Source organism: Malania oleifera, chromosome 7, assembly GCF_029873635.1.
Source record: "Malania oleifera isolate guangnan ecotype guangnan chromosome 7, ASM2987363v1, whole genome shotgun sequence".
Taxonomy (NCBI): Eukaryota; Viridiplantae; Streptophyta; class Magnoliopsida; order Santalales; family Ximeniaceae; genus Malania; species Malania oleifera.
The window spans coordinates 60,949,763-60,966,558 of NC_080423.1; positions in this window are offsets into that span (position 1 = coordinate 60,949,763).

The window sequence follows — 16,796 nt, forward strand, 5'->3', positions numbered from 1 at the left end:
TGAGAGGACTACTAGTATGTTCTCTATGTCCTGAACCCAGTTCTTTTCTACTAGTGCGTCCGCTCCTCTAGCAAAAAATGGGGGTCGCATACGCGTGAACTGCTCGATTGTGCAACTCTGATCCCCCGAGCTCTTGGCCATCTCAGCCATCACCTGCTAAGTGACGCTACGCAATACCATGTCAGGGTCTACACCACCCATACTGGAAGGTCCTACTCCATCACCTCTCGCATTCGTGTTATTGTTCCCCGGATCCATCCTGCAAAAGAAACATCTAATCTCAACATACAATCACTATCACACAACCCATACACTACAATAACTCATAAATTATTCTTCTATCCACACCTTAATCCTCATTTAAGATTCAGTCCTACCACTCAGAAACAAGACCCAACAATAGTATCCATGGTTTTCCTGAAATTGTCACCCTAGGAAAAACATAGAAACAACCCCGGTACTCCTGCCTCTAGGCCGCAAGATAGAATCCTAAATTCTCACCTCATCCTCCAACAACTACTAACCCCTATATCAATTTACTCATCACCTATTTTCCTCAAAATCCACTCCTATACTCCGGTATTGTATTCCGCTGTCTACTAAAGTTTACAGAACCTAGCAACCTAGGCTCTAATACCAAACTGTGACGCCCCGATTTTCATACAATTTTTTTCTAATAATAATAAATAATTACACGTCATCCATAACATTCACAAATCGGCCACGTCAACAATCCTACTATCATTCGTACGACCCGACCCGCATTGAGTACCGGGTAAAAAGTTATTTTATTATACAACCTAACAGCGGAAGACAGTATATACATATCAGTCAGAATACAATACCCAGAGTATCAATATACACATATATACAATACTATCTCATACCCAAAAACAATACAACCCTAGTCCAAACTCACCCTGTATATTAGGGTTCCAACTCCCTACTATCACGGAGCTCTATCACCTGGTCTATCCCCGTTCCTTGAAAAATTTAGATAATTTGGGTGAGACACATCTCAGTAAGAAGGAATAAATTATTTACAGTGTGTGGCCATATGAGTTCAATTATAATACACTTTACTTTTCAAATCATCATTTCATCTGAGAAAATACACTGATATACACATTCTCATAATCATATAGATATATAACACAAGCTTTTATAAGTTTTAAAAATAATTTCTCAAAATCAATCATTCAAGACATTTTTACCTACGAAGTTCCTGAGAATAGGGAAGATTACCCACCCATACAGGTAGCTTCCCTCTGCCCTAGCACGTTATGCAATCAGGTATGGCCACATCTGATACCTATCAGAGCACTCACCTTACTCAGTAAACCCATAGGCGAAGAGTTTCACTTCGCCTCAATTATATATGTCATTAACTCACATAGTTCATTTCTCATATTTAACATTCTTTATTTCTCAATTTCCATTCTTTCTTTCATTTCTCATTTCAGCCAATGTTATCATTATTTTACTTTTGGTTTCCATTTTACTTTACGGCTCATGAGTATCCTCGGTATCAAATACCAACATCACGTCTGTAACTCATGGCCACCCTGAGGATCTTTCTATCCATGTCATGCTTCCCCCCATGGTCAAGGTTGTGCGGCCCGAAGGCTAGATCTAACCGCGGTTGGCCGACCCGATTAGATCAAATATTATATCACATATCGCGTCTGTAGTACGACTGGCCGGCCTATAACCCGGATCCGAACTCAGGGGGCCCAACAACCTTACAAAATGGCACAGTCGACTGTCACGCCACAGGCTCCAAGAGTCCATGTGGTTGCACTAGCACCACTAGCAACGGTATCGTGCTCAATATCATAACCATCCAACAGGGTTTACCACCACATACCCACCATCATTATGCGGTATTGGCATTTTATCATTCATATTTCACGTATTTCCATATTTCTCATTTTCATATTGCAGAATTAACATTGCAATATTTTCATTTCACATATTCACATTTCAATATCAGTATTCTAAACACATTTCATCATTTAAATGATATTTTATTAGTTCATAATTCATCTCATCTCATACTATCATATACATATCTTATTTCACAATTACTCAATATTTCTCAAAACACATTTCCATGTTTCACCTTTCTTCATTTTCTTAGAGAATACATTTCTTGCACATTTCACTTTCATCATTTTCCCACATTTCAATTCTCATATTAAAACACATTTCAGTATCACATATTTCACAAGGTAAATCATCTAACTTAGTTTAAACATTTCTCAATATAAATCATATGCCACACAAATTTCATCTGATATTTATATCATAATAAATTTGAGGTAAAATAACATACGCCATTTTCACATATTTCTCAACCTATAATTTTCATAAAGACTGTTATAATTTATTCCCCTTACTTGGCTTACTGAGAGTCTCGCTAGAATCTCAAATCCTACGCCCTTTGCACCCAAAATTCAACTCCCGCAATTTGCATTTTCTCTAGATTAATTAATCTATTTCTCCAAAATAATACTCATCTAGCCTTCCCTATGCTCCATACACCTCAAATTAATATTTAAACTATTATTTAACACCCCCACTTAATTTTCTAAATTTTTCCTGCGGGTCCCAAAATTACACTTGTGGCGCTCACCCGAACCCCAAATTCTAGAATCCTACTTCAGCCTCAGATGCTCAATATTTTAACATTTCTAAATTAATGCTAATTAATTAAAAATAAGCCCCTTAATAACTCCCGTACCCAAAATTTGGGGTTTTGGCCCGACACCCCCACAAGAATTCCGTCCCGCTAGACTTGTAGAGAATCATCCCTAGATTCTCGTGGTGGTGTCCATTTGTCAATTGGGATTATAATTTACAAGAAATTAAAGAAAAAAAGGAGAAATTGGCTTACCCCCTAGAATACGCCTATGCCGCTCCTACCACTGATCCGCTCCGATAGAAATGACGGCAGCGGAGAATGGAGTCCCTCGGTATCTTTGGATTTTTGATCAGGCAAAAATTCGTTACGAAATCAAGAAGAGAGGGAGAGAGAATGAGAGGAGAGAGAGAGAGAGAGAGAGTTCAGAGCTGCACACGAATAAGAAAAGAAAAGAAAAGAAGAAGAAGAAGAAGAAGAATAGAAATAAAAAGCCTCCTGAAGCTTTTTTAAGCTTCAGGGGAGTATAATAATAATAATAATAATAATAATAATAATAATAATAATAATAATAATAATAATAATAATAATATATTTAATTAATATTAATAATCATATATTTATTAATAAAAATAAAAAAAAATTTTAATTATTATTTTTTTTCTTTTTTTTAATCTGATTAATTAATTATTATTATTATAATTATTTTGGGAATCATTCCACTAATCTTCTATATCACTTTTTTGGGTTATTACATTCTATTTCTAGGTTAATTTTATTAGATTTTTCGGCTTTAGATGGATTTTTGGCCGTTGGATCAATTTATTTAAAAGAAATTCCGCGTGTATCCGCGCTGAACCGACGTTATGCGCAAGCGACCTTAAGTGTTTTAGACATAAATTTTACTATATAACTCCAAATTGGACGTTCTTAGTGTCACTAGAAATCTAAGAGAAAATCCAACAACTTTTATGTTAAATGCATTTTATGATTAGAAGTTATGAATTAAGAAAAATGCCCATCAATGTGACATAAGAAACATGAAGGGAATTTTTCTACTACGTACACCTTTCAGTTTTTTGGCCATAACTTTTTCTATATAACTTCAATTTGGATATTCTTAGTATCAATAGAAATTTAAGATAAAATTCTATAACTTTCACGTTGAGCACTTTTTAGGATAAGAACTACTTGCTCAAGAAAATTGCTTATCTTTACTGTTTGGTCAACTGGCCAGTTGACTAACCCCTTTGTAAAAATTAGTTTTTGCCTTATTTTAACTTCAAAACCATTTTAAAACATTTGCATAAGTTATGAATTTTATGAAAAAGGTTAATCATGTTACTTGGAGGTCCTATGGTCAATCTAAGGTCATATTTGAGTTTCAAACTTCATCATACGACATATGTAAATACTTTAAATTTCTAAATACCCATTCCCATGAAGATCTTGGACTTGACGCTTGCATCTTCATTCTTCTACACTTCTAGTTCCATGAATTGAGCCAGATGGTATGTTCTTTAGGTTTCTCATGGCTTCCATATCATGCTTACCATTTTTATCATCCGTGCGTGCTAAATAATGATCCTGCTAAAAAAGCTCAATGCACAGATGAGATAATTGTGTTTTGTCCTTATCAAAACGGGATCGAACTCAAAAAGTCAACACTAAGTATACATCTTTTGAGATTATCTGCTATTCAGATGCTGATTTTACTAGTAGCAAAGTGGATAGGAAGAGCACGAGTGATACATGTCATTTCTTAGGACATTCGTTAGTCTCTTGGTTTTCCAAGAAGTAGAATTCAGTTGCACTTTTCACAGTTGAGGCAGAATACATAGCGGCAGGAAGTTGTTGTGCTCAAACTCTATACATGAAGTAACAATTGACGGATTTTGGATTAAGTTATGACACAATTCCTATAAGATGTGACAATACGAGTGCAATAAACATCTCAAAGAATCCTATATTACATTCACGAACTAAACATATAGAAATAAGACATCATTTTCTTTGTGATCATATGCAAAAAACGAGATGTGACACTTGAGTTTGTATGCACAGATGAACAATGGGCAGACATATTCAAGAAACCACTTGCGGATGATAGGTTTATTCAAATTAGGTGTGAATTAGGCCTAATGCATAGTCGAGAGGTTGCATAGAATTATATTAGATGACATAATTCAGGGGGAGCAACGTCACTTAATATTCAAAATTGGTTAAAAATTTCAAATTCGACTCATTTGTTCTCATTTGGTATCACATTTGTTCACATTGGGCATTAAACTCATATCATGATAAGAGCATATTGACTTACACATGTTAATCCTCAGATAATCATTGAAATTTAGTGATTGTGGTTGCTTATGCATGTTTATGAAATTAGCCACACTGTGTATGTTCCCATTGCAATTTACAATTCAACAACACAGCGTTTTGCATTAGCAAGGAGGAGAAGTAAATTGAATTAACACAAGGAGACACATTTCACAATACAATTTTTAAAATCTGATCGTTGAACAAGTTTAAAACTTTAAGCTTTAAAAGGGAAGATGAATATAAGATTATGTCCACTCATGCATTATTATACACCTTTTTGTTGATGTCAAAAAGGGGAGAAGAATCAAGCTATAACAAAAATGGGCAAAATGGGCAAAAATGGTTGGCAAAACTAATTGTGTATGAGCATGAGCATATTTCATTTTCTGGATATTTGTGCATTATTTGAGGGGGAGCCTTGTTAGGCATAACTCATTCTATATTTTTTCTCTTGTATTTGTCATCATAAAAAATGGGGAGATTGTTGATTCTATGAGTCCAATCCTGTTTTGATAATAAAAAATCACTTGGTATTTGATCTGTGCATTGAGATTGTGAACATAAACAATATTTAGCATGCACAGAAGGATAGAAAGTCATGGAAGCCATGAAAACTAAAATATATACATCTTGGCAAAATCCATGGAACTAAAAGAGTTGAAGAATGAAGATGCAAGCGGCAAGTTAATGATCATCATGGGAATGGGTATTTAGAACTAAATGTATTTACATATTTCATATGATTTAATTTGAGGCTCAAAATATACCGTAGACTAACCTTAGGACTCATGCATCTCATGAACATCTTTAGGGGATATTTATGGACTTAGAGATATTTTTAAAACCCTGGAAAATATTTTATAAAAGAGCAAAGAAAGAGTGCAAAAGCATATTTTTGAAACTAAAAAGGAAAATCCAAAAATTGTACTGTTCAGAAGACTGAACCCCATGTTCAGTCATCCGAAGATTCAACTTCAGAAGACCGAAGTTTAAGCTAAGTCATCTGAAGAATTTTGGCAGAAGACTGAAGATTAAGTTCAGTCGTATGAAGAATTATTGGTGAAACAAAAAACCTGTCAAAAGCACATCAGAAGACTGAACTCAGACTTTAGTCATCTGAACTCGACACTTCAGAAGACTGAACTCTAACCTCAGTCGTCTGACCCAGTGTCCAAGTTAATTTTTCGAAGCTCTAAGGAACTTCAGTCGTATGAGCCTTAATCCTCAGTCGTCTGAACCTGCGGGAAAGTTAAAATTTTAATTTTTAATGAGAGAACACGCGAGTTATTTTTTTAATCAAGTTGATCTAATGGTTAAGACTTACCCTAAGGGTAAGGTTACCTATATAATCTATATCTAAACCCTAGTGCCCTGTAAGAAAACAAGAAGAAAGAAGAGAACAAACCTTTGGCATACAATTGAGCATATTGTACGTTTAGAACAACTTGGGAGAACTTTGAACACACTGCTGAAGTTTTTGCTTGGGATTTCAAAGTTTATACGTCAAATCTGAGATAAGGCTATCTTGATCTTCAAAAGGCAATCTAGCAATCCTTGCGCTTTCATTTTGGTATCGAGGTTTGGTAAATTGATTTGCTTGTTAATATTCACTCTTATAGAGCTTTTCATCTAAATCGATTTGCTTGTTAATATTTATTCTCAAATATTTTTTCATCTCAAAATCCATTATTGAATATTAGTTGAGAGATTGATCTTGAGTACTCTTATATTAAATTGTTTTGATAAGATCACCATTTAAGAAAAATTTTCGCCATTGGTTAAAAGGTTTTGATTCAAGTGTGTATTCAGTTTAAGGCTCGATATTTTCGATATTACAAAACCACTTGATTTAATATCCTTTGTGTTCATAACTATATATATTATTGAGGGATATTTTCTAAAAAATATTATATTAGGTTTTTGATCTTTGGAACTCATATATATATATATATATATATATATATATATATGTATGTATTTGCATAGTACAAAGAGCATATTGTGAATTTGATACTTGGAAGAAAACTTATTGATTTAGATCTTTATAATATTCAAGACAAATTTTAATAAGATCACATTTGGTATTCATGCATCTAGTAAGTTGAACTAGAACTCTAATTTCTCCAAAACTTCTACTTATATCATTAGTTGGGAGATTTGATAAAAGGGAATTTGTGTTGAAGCATATCATTCATATAACGATTATATCGTTATGTACATATTGAGCTTCAAGTTTCATCATTTGGATATGTGTTAGGTTTTCAATTGTACTCACTAGCTTTGTTAGAAGCAAATCTTGAGTTGTTTTGTAGATTTGAAATTCTATGTTGTAATCACGGTTCAGGTTATGAACCGAGTGAGGAGGAAGTTATGCCTCTTGTAAGCAGTTGATGTAAGGGAAGCTTCGTCTCGGTTAAAGGAGCAAGGATTTAGTGGAATCTTTGAGTGGGTTGCTTAAGGCGAGGATGTAGGCCGGGTTGGCTGAACCTCGTAAAAATTGTGTTTGCTTCTCTCTTCCTTTACTCCTTTTATTTTTCGAAACGCATTTCATTATCTATCTTACATGTGTATGTTGAATAACCCCACATGCACTTGACAATCAATTGGGTGAAAAGAATTCATTGATATAATAATTTAAATCAGTCTTAAACCCCTACAATTAATTTTTTAAGTATAGAAATAGGTATTAAGTGGTAAATAATATTAAAGGTTTTTAAAAATACCCAATTCACCCCACTCTTGGGATTACACCTAAATTAACAATACGTATTTAGGGAAAAACCAAAGTGAGCAGGGTTGATCATCTTCATTTTCCTTATTAAACGGGTATATTGATTTGAGTAAAATTATGAAGATGATCAGAGCTAGTTTTCAGCAAAAATATATATTTTCCCAGGCAGTTCAGTATATCATGATTTATCAATTCAAAGTCGTGTGGCATGAGAATTATTTATATGTTACTGCACAATTGAATCTGAGTTTACGGTATTATACGATTGAAATGTGATTTATACTAATTGATGGAAATATTAGAAATGTGGTGGAAATGGTGAAAATTTGAAATGACACCTAAGTGTTAGTTTTGATATGATGGCTAAGTACCGAGTTTTGATATGACGGATAAGTGCCAGGTTTTGATATGACGACTGTATACCGGGTTTTGATATGACAAGTTTTATACTAAATTATGAAATGATTTATATAATAGTTTTTATTACTTAAATTGCATTATATGGTTTAAGAACCCTAAGGACTAAATGTGATGGGAGCACGGTACCGTAGCTAGTATGTGAGATAGTGCAACCACACTGTTATGGATAGAAGTGTTGGTAATGAAAATTCGATTTGGCCACGGAAGGGTTGTGTTCCCCCTTGGAGTTTAGACTAGGCTGGGTAGGCAAATCGGACTTACAGACATGAGGTTTGACTTAGCCTGGTGGTAGGCCAGCCAGGGCTAGGTCTAACCTTCGGACCACACAACCCAATTATTGGGGTTTATACATGATGATGTTGTATGTCCAAAAGGGGATTTCTTCTTCGCATATATGTGAATTTATGTAAATGTGGTTAGTTATCGAACTATTTTATATTATGAAAGAAATGTGTATTTTCAATTGTATAGGTGTGAGTTATACTATACAAATGTCATATATGTCAGATAAAGTAAATTTAAGAATGCGTTTAAGTTCACTAAAACTCATGTTAGTCACACACTGATACTAATCTATTATGTCTTACTGAGAAGTGTCTCACCCTAGTAAATATCTCAATTTTTCAGAACCTATAGAAAATCAAGTCTAAGAGCTCCGGGGTGGGACCTAGACGATTTAGCCAAGAGTGGGCATGGTAGGATACTATTTTGTTATGTGTTGACCTTATAGGTCATACCCTGTTTTGATAATGACAAATACTGTATTATTTAATGTTTGATGAGTTTGTGTGTAAGATCAATTAGAGGTTTCATTTTGGTGCACATGGACTTGAAGAAGACAAAGACCTAGAATTTTTATTTATTGTAATTTAATTAAGTTGTTATTTGGGTCTGTAATAATTAAAGCTCAATGGTCTGTAATAATTAATGCATTACATGCATGATAGGATAGACAAGCTCAAAAGACTTAGACTGACCTTAGGGCTCATAAATTATGCATGAAAATGTTCCTTATTGACTTAAAATTAATCATCATATAAATAAGGACAACCTTATAAAGAGAATAGGACCGAAATGCACAAAAAGGGCATATTCAGTTGACCGAACCTTAATACATAGGGATCTTCGGTTGACTGAACCTCCACTGGGTCAACAGTTTGACCCTTTGGTCGACCGGCTTTAAAATGAGTTACAACGCTCTGGTTGACCAAACTGACACGTGGGGAGATCCCAACCTCCCAGTCGACCGAACTTATAGTTCAAAAATTTTCTAGTCGACCGAACACCAAAGTTCGGTCAACCGAACCCAAACCGGTCGACCAAACCTCAGAGGTTTGGAGATCGCCTTATGAATGGTCGACCGAACTTGTAGTTCAAATTCTCCTTGGTTGACTGAACTGAGCACCACAATTGACCGAACCATTAAGATGGTCGACCGACCCTCTCAGGTTGCTCGAATTTTACCGAGGTTAAAACGCTGTTATTTTTTATTAACCTCACTTGAACGTTTCCCAAAATGATAAATAGGTCCCAAACGATTATAATTTTAGGGGTGTCTATATATACCCCCTCATTTGCAAAGATTAGCATCAGATTAGCAAACAAAATTAGAAAATACTCTCTAAATTTCAAAAAGCCTATTTCTCATTTTCAAGCTTCATACTACCATTCTTACTCATTCATATTGCAAATACTAGTTAGTATGAGTGCTCTTGTGCTCATCTCACCAAGCTTAAACTCTCATTGGCTCATTTTGATTGAGATTATTTTTTTCTTTGAGAGTAAACTTCTAATTTTTCTAGGATACTTTGTTGATAAGTCTTCCATAGGAAAACTTCTTAGAGCTCGTGAGTTTTGCATCTTCATTGCAATACTCAAGAATTTATATTCGTTTTTTTTATGAAATACTATTTTACAAACTGATTTCAAATATCTTTTGTGATTTATTTTGAGAAAAAATATTTGTTAAGGATATTTGAAGTGTGCTTGAGATCTTTGTTGCTGCATTGCGATTGATACTATTATTTTGACACAAAGATCCTTTCATATACACTCTCACGAACTGATTGTCATATTTGCATTAATCCTTGAGAGTAGACATTAAGACTACACTAAACTTATCATATCACATTATTCAGTAGTGTATTGATTATATTGGTGCAAATATGCTTGATTGAGAAGCATATAATTTGTACACAAATTTTATTATAAATCTGTTGTATTCCAAGCATGGCCTGAAGGGGCAGTAATCCAACCCAGAAGGATTGTGTGTAAAGGTTGAGGTCAGCCCTATGCTAATTAACCTGATTGTATTAGGTGTCGCTCCACCCATTAAGTAAGCCCATAGTGTAATCTTTGTGCTTGTGAGCCAAGACGGGGACGTAGGCAGTTTGCCAAACCTCAATAACATTTCTGATGTCATCTCCATTTACTGCTTTATTGTGCATGCTTGGTTAAATTACTTATGTAGTTTTATTTCTGTTGAATATATATATTGTTTAATTTTAAACGCATTAGATTGACCTTAGGTTTGTGTAATACTATTGTTATTGGATTGACTTAGGGGATTAAATTTTAAAATATCAATTCACCCCCCTCTTGGGATTACAGTAAAGCTAACAATTGGTATCAGAGCCGAGTAGTTTAGACTTAATAGTTATTTTGCAAAAGATCTAGATGGCTCAGAGCACTACAACCCCTTTCCCTGAGGGACCCTCTTCCACACGCCCTTCGATTTTCAATTGTGTCAATTACACCTTCTGTAAATAGAGGATGCACATCTACCTTCAGAATATTGATTGAAAGGTGTGGAGAGTTGTCTCTAAGGGAAATTATGTTCCTATGAAACTTGAAGGTACAACTAGAGTTCCTAATACTGAAGAGGAATATAATGATGATGATATGAAAGTTATTAGCTTGAATGCCACTGCCATGAATAATCTGTATTGTGGTCTTGATGTTAATGAATTTAATAGAGTTATGACATGTTCTTCTGTGAAGGAAATTTGGGATAAGTTAGAGGTCACATATAAGGGTACTAAAGATGTGAAAGATAGTAGGATTGATATGTTGACTAGTGAGTATGAAGCGTTTAGGATGAACATTGGTGAGTCCATTCAAAGTATGTACATTAGATTCACACACATCATAAATTCACTGCATGCATTAGGAAAGACCTATCCTATATATGAGATGATTAGGAAAGTCCTTAAAGGCTTGCCTCCTATTTGGGAAACTAAGGCTACGACCATATTTGAGGGCAGAGACCTTAAGGTCATATCACTAAATGAACTAATAGGTTCACTTATCACCTATGAGTTGACTATAAATGAGAGACTAAATGAGCACAATAGGCTGAGAAAAGTAACTACACTAAAAATGTCTACTAATTCATTTAGTGGGTGCAGCGAACTTGATTTTGGAGATGATATGGCCATGCTAACTAGGAAATTCAGCAAGCTCTTCAGGAAAAACAGCAAGCCATACAGAAAGTCTAGGGATTTTGTATCTAAGAAGGGAGAGCCTAGTAGAAGAAAAGAAAAACTAAATGCTCCCATGTGCTACAATTGCAGCAAGGTTGGGCACATCAAACCTGATTGCCCTTTGCTGAAGAAGGAGTCTAGGAAAAAGAAGAAAGCCATGAAAGCAGGCACCTTGTGGGATAAACTAAGTAGCAGTGATTCAGATTCAGACCGTAGTGATTCGAAGGTCGCTAACCTGTGCTTGATGGTACACAGTGATGAGGTATTGTCTTCTTGCTCCTTATCTTCAAATTATTCTTCTGATGATGATTGTAATTCTAATAGCAACCCTACTTTTATAGAATTGCAATATGAATATATTCGTGTCTCTAAAATTTTGAACAAAATGATCAAAGATAATGATGCTTTGAAAAAGAAATGCAAAAATAGGACAAAATTATTTTATTTTGCTAAGAACTCTCATGCTTTGATCCTTAAAGAAAAAGATTTGAAAATTTCTGAACTTGAGAGAAAATTGGAGGATAGCTCCAAAATTGTTTTTAAATTTACTAAGGGCCAACAAAATTTTGAAAAACTCCTTGAGGCCCAAAGAAACTCCCTTAGCAAAGAGGGTCTCTGTTTTAATGGTGTTGAAAATGTGAGACGACCTGATCTTTACTTGGGACATTTTACACAAGAATCAAAAACCCAAATCCCTCCTAAAGATCCATGGTGTCGATGAAATGTTTTAAATGTAAACAAATTGGGCATATTCAATTTGATTGTCCACTTAGAAATAAGCAGGTAAAAATTAGAAAAGTGTGGAGAGTCAAAGGAGATCCAGGCACTAACCCTTGTGGACCCAACAAAATTTGGGGACCAGCGTCAGTTACTTAGTCTTTCTTGCAGGTGTGTTTGAGATCATCCTCCTCTAAGGACAAGTGGTACTTGAATAGCGGGTGCTCATAGCACATGACCGGCGACAAGGCTAAATTTGCATCCATCTCTCCCAATGATGGAGGATACGTGACATTGGGCGACAATGCTAAAGGGCGCATCATCGGCGTAGGTAAGGTTGGTAAGAAACCTTCTCTTATCATTGATGAAGTTTTATTGGTTGTTGGCTTGAAGAATAATTTTTTGAGCATTAGTCAATTATATGATAAAGGCTATAGGGTATCATTTGAAAATGACAAATGCATAGTTGAAAGCAAATCAAATAATAAAATTCTTTTCACTGCAGATGGCCATGAAAATGTATATACTGCTACTTTTGATAGTCTAGCTTCACAACAAGTAACTTGTTTTTCTGCAATAAATGAAGCTAGTTGGTTATGACATAAGTGCTTAGGACATGCTAGCATGGATTTGTTGTCAAAACTAGTAAGAAAGGACTTAGTAAAAGGTTTGCCTAAAACACCATTTGTGAAAGATAAAATATGTGATGCATGTCAAATGGGTAAGCAAACTAGATCAAACTTTAAGAAAAAAGAAAATCATATCTACCACTAAACCACTTGAAATGCTACACTTAGACTTATTTGGTCCTAATTCAATGCAAAGTCTAGGTGGAGAATTATGTGCCTTTTTTATTTTTGATGATTATTCTAGGTTCACATGGGTACTATTTCTCTCACATAAAGATGAATCATGTGAACAATTTACTAAGCTATGCAGGATAATTCAAATGAAAAAGGCTATAAGATAACTCACATAAGAAGTGATAGAGGTACTGAATTAAAAAATGATGGCATAGAAAATTATTGTGACCTCGAGAGCATATCACACAACTTTTCTGCATCTAGGACCCCTCAACAAAATGGTGTAGTAGAAAGAAAGAATATGTCATTACAAGAAATGCTAGGACAATGTTAAATGAGCATAAGCTACCTAAATATTTCTTAGCTGAAGCAATTAGTACTGCATGTTATGTAATGCATAGGGTTCTAATCAGGCCATCTCTCAATAGAACACCCTATGAAATCTGGAACGACCATAGACCTAATATTTCCTATTTTTATGTCTTTGGTTGTAAATGTTCGTTGCTTAGAGATAATGAACATCTAGGAAAATTTGATTCTAAATATGATGAAGGTATTTTTCTAGGCTATTCACTTACTAGTAAAGCATATAAAGTGTTTAATAAGAGAACTTTAACAGTCATTGAATCTATTCACGTAGTTTTTGATGAATCTAATCCTTTTTCTAAAAGAGATGATGAAGATGATATTGATATTAGAAAAGGTTTAGATAAGTTGTCTATTGAAAATAATGTGGATATTAATTCAAAAACAAATGATAAATTAATTGAAAATGATAAAGTTGAAAGTGAGGTTCAAGAACTACCTAGGGATTGGAAATTATTAGGAACCACCCTTTAGATCAAGTTATAGGTGAACCATCACGTGGTGTAGTCACCAGGTCCTCCTTAAAAAACCTAGTGAGTCACTTTGCTTTCTTATCTTAGGAAGAACCCAAAAACATTAAGGAAGTCATAGAAGATGAGTTTTGGGTAATGTCTATGCAAGAAGAGCTTAACCAATTTGAAAGAAGTAATGTGTGGACCCCTAGTTTCTAGACCTAATGATCATACTATTATTGGAATTAAATGGGTATATGTAGAAACAAAAAGGATGAAAATGGAGTAGTAACTAGAAACAAAGCTAGACTAGTTGCCTAGGGATATAATCAGGAAAAGGGAATAGATTTTGATGAAACCTATGCTCCTGTAGCTAGAATGGAAATCATTTGTATGTTGCTTGCATATGCCACTTTTAAGAACTTTAAATTGTACCAAATGGATGTTAAAAGCGCCTTCTTAAATGGCTATATAAATGAAGAGGTATATGTAGAACAACCACCCCATTTTGAAAATTATAAATATCCTAATCATGTATATCGGTTGTCCAAAGCCTTGTACGGATTGAAACAAGCTCCTAGAACTTGGTATGAGAAGCTTAGTGGTTTTCTATTAGAGAATGGGTTTACCCGTGGCAAAATTGACTCTACACTTTTCATCAAATCTAAAAATGATGATATGCTCATTGTGTAAATTTATGTAAATGATATTATTTTTGGAGCAACTAATGATGATTTGTGCAATGAGTTTGCCAAATGCATGCAGAGTGAATTTGAAATGAGCATGATGGGTGAACTTAGTTTCTTCCTAAGGCTGAAAATTAAACAAGCTAAATATGAGACATTTATATGCCAATCTAAATATGTTAGGGACTTGCTAAAGAGATTTAATATGGAAGATGGTAAAATTCTTGGCATTCATATGAGTTCTTACATCAAACTTGATAAAGCTGAGTAAGGAATCCCTGTAGATGTGAAATTATATCGTGGCATGATTGGTAGTCTCCTATACCTCACAGCTATTTGACCTAATATTATGTTTAGTGTGTGCATGTGTGCTAGGTTTCAGGCCACTCCTAAGGAGTCTTATCTATTAGCAGTCAAACAAATACTTGGTACGTGGTTGGAACTGTAGAATTAGGCTTATGGTACCTTAAGCATACGAAATTTGAGATTGTGAGTTATACTGATGCTAACTTTGCAGGTAGTAAGGTTGATAAGAAGAGTACTAGCGGCACTTGTCACTACTTAGGACAATCTCTAGTCTTTTGGTTCTCCAAGAAACAGAACTTAATTGTTTTATCCATAGCCGAAGTAGAATATATTGCGGCTGGAAGTTGTTGTGCTCAAACGATCTATATGAAACAACAACTTATGGATTTTGGATTGTACTACGATATGGTTCCCATTAAATGTGATAATACTAGTGTAATAAATATTTCTAGAAATCTTATATCACATTCATGAACCAAACATATTGAGATTAGACATCATTTTCTTCGTGATCATGTGTAGAAAGGGAATGTGGCACTTGATTTTATATGCACAAATGAGCAGTGGGCTAATATTTTCACCAAAGCACTTCCGAAAGATAGATTCATAAAAATTAGACGTGAGTTAGGTCTAGTGCATAGCAGAGATGCCTCCTAGATATTTGATAGATTGCACAATAGGTATCACTTTAAATCTATCATTGGTTTAGACTTTATGAATTTGGTTGTGTTTTCATATGCATGATCTTCATATCTTTTGCATGATTTAATAGGTATATCTATGTTTTATTTCTTGATCATACTAGACTGTTTAAGGTAGTAGTTGTGGATAAATTGTTAATTTAGAACTCAAACAGGTCTTTTTTATACAGGTATTTTTGGGAAAATGCTCTATCTTCAAATGGCATGCTGCTGAAAATTTTCAAAAATTTCCCAACTATATCTTGTATTTAACTAATTCATACTTAAGCCTTGCCTATGTACTTTACTATTTATCATAGCCCATTTTGTTTTTGCCAAAAGGGGGAGAAGAAGAAAAATTGGGTATTGTGTAACATGTTTGTGAACTTTAAATCCTTAAACTTCCCATTATGCATATTGTCAAGGGGAGCCTTTCAAGGCTGTACCCACTTTTGCATGATGTATTTGTCATCATCAAAAAGGGGGAGAATGTTGACCTTATAGGTCATACCCTATTTTGATAATGACAAATACTGTGTTATTTAATGTTTGATGACTTTGTGTGCAGGATCAATTAGAGGTTTCATTTTGGTGCACATGGACTTGAAGAAGACAAAGACCCAGATTTTTTATTCATTGTAATTTAATTAAATTGTTATTCGGGTCTGTAATAATTAAAGCTCAATGGTCTGTAATAATTAATGCATTACATGCATGATAGGATAGATAAGCTCAAAAGACTTAGAATGACCTTGGGGCTCATAAATTATGCATGAAAATGTTCTCTATTGACTTAAAATTAATCATTATATGAATAGGGACAACCTTATAAAGAGAATAGGACCGAAATGCACAAAAAGGGCATGTTTGGTCGACCAAACCTTAATACACAAGGATCTTCTGTGAAGTCCCAGAGAATTTTAACTATTTAAAATAATAAGAAAGACAATAAAAGGAAAAAAGGGAAATGGAAGAAAGGAAAAAGAAATTGTGAAAGGGTAAATAAGCGGGTACTCGTCGACGAACGGGATTTTCTCATCGATGAGAGATTGTGAGAGCCTCTTTGCCGAGTATGCTTGTCTCGTCAATGAGGATCAACCGAGAGGTTTGAGATGTTCTAAAAATCGTCGATGAGCTCACAACCTTGTCGATGAGTGTTCTTCAATGGTTTGTCGACGAGTCTTATCTTC